The following is a 1730-nucleotide window of genomic DNA, read 5'->3' on the forward strand; positions in this document are numbered from 1 at the left end:
CCAGCCCCTGGCCTGCCCCACACCCCGCCTCACCCCCAGCGATCACCTCCCCAGGCAGAGCACGGAGGGGCTGGCTGGCTGCAGGCAGGGTCCCCAGTGCTCCACATCCTGCTCATTGCTTAGCTCCTGCCCCCATCACAATGGGGGAAGGCTGGCGTGCTGGGCCCTCCAGGGCTGCCTTCCCACCCCATGGCTGGCATCACTTCGGGAGCATTTGTCCTGGGGTGCATGCTGAGATGGGGACCAATCCAGCACTCATGCCCAGGGAAGGGCAGCAGCTCCTACCTGCCAAGGGCCTGGGAGGAAAATAGTGCTTTATCAAGATCCCTCCATGTGTCTGGGTGCACCACGGCCAAGTCAGTCCCGGGCAGAGTGGAAGAGAGAGGCAATAGCCTAGCACAGACCAACCCTGCTGTGCCACCAGCAGCTCATCTGAGTTCATGGAGTGGATCTGAACAATCCAGCAGTCACCTGCCATGGGCACCCCTCCAGCCAGCTCCAGCCAGCCAGCACCCTTGGCACGTGGGGACCACGTGGCAGCAGAGATCAGGATGGACCCTGGACAAGCGAAGAGGAGACACCCTGCTGTGGGTTCCCGTCCTGGCCGCCCACCATGCTGCAGGTTGAAGGAAGGGTGAAAGGGTTTCCCCATGCCTCCTCCTCACTGAACACTGGACAAAGCTCCTGGGATCAGGAAGAGCTCATCCCAGAGTGACGGTACAGTGCCTGGGGTAGGAAGCATGGCTCCTCCAGACCTGTGTGTACTCAGGACACCCCATCTAACAGCACCCCAGGTCCTCCCTGTGCCCATCACCCTGCTCAACCCACCCCATCACTGCCCTGCAGAGCCTGGCACCGCTGCCAGCCTCATCCCAGGGTCCTAGGGCTCTCTGCCCACACCTGCACCTGCAGGCAGGGCAAGGAGCACCCCCACCCCATTCCCACCATTGCTGCCTTCCCTCCACGCCATCCCTGTGCACTGGGCAGCTGCAGGCAGCACCAGACACAGAAACAGGGCTCCCTTTGGTGGGCAGGTCTCCCTTTAGTCCTCCAGCTCCTTGCAGAGCCAGGGGCCAAGGCAGTCAGAGCCTGGATGAGGCCAGCAGGAACCCCTAGCCCCACCAAGACCCCCGACACTGGGTGCCGCCCAGCAAAGCCCAGCACTCCTGACCCAGCCCGTCCTGCGGCTGCAGGCAGCACCAGACACAGAAACAGGGCTCCCTTTGGTGGGCAGGTCTCCCTTTAGTCCTCCAGCTCCTTGCAGAGCCAGGGGCCAAGGCAGTCAGAGCCTGGATGAGGCCAGCAGGAACCCCTAGCCCCACCAAGACCCCCGACACTGGGTGCCGCCCAGCAAAGCCCAGCACTCCTGACCCAGCCCGTCCTGCGGCAGTGGTGCCTTTCAGGCTCGGCACCGCTGGGATGGCTGCAGGCAGCGAAGCTCTGGCACCACACGCCCACGATGGGAATGCCGGTGGCATGCACAGCACTGGCACTCAGTGGCCACGCATTGTGGGGCCGGCCGGGTCACCGTCAGCAGCTGTGCCCCTGCACCAGGAAGCAGCCCCCGCAGGTACTAGCTCAGCCCCACATATCTGGGACATGCCCACGGTTTAATTCCTCGTTAATAAGCCTCCCCTGCCATCGCAACAGGTCAGGTCCAAGTGCAGCTGCACAGCGTCTAATGCCTTAATCGTGGAGAAGAGGCAGCCTCAGGGACGGCAGAGCACGGG

This window comes from Buceros rhinoceros, unplaced genomic scaffold (genome assembly GCF_000710305.1).
Source record: "Buceros rhinoceros silvestris isolate BGI_N320 unplaced genomic scaffold, ASM71030v1 scaffold24476, whole genome shotgun sequence".
NCBI classification, from domain to species: domain Eukaryota; kingdom Metazoa; phylum Chordata; class Aves; order Bucerotiformes; family Bucerotidae; genus Buceros; species Buceros rhinoceros.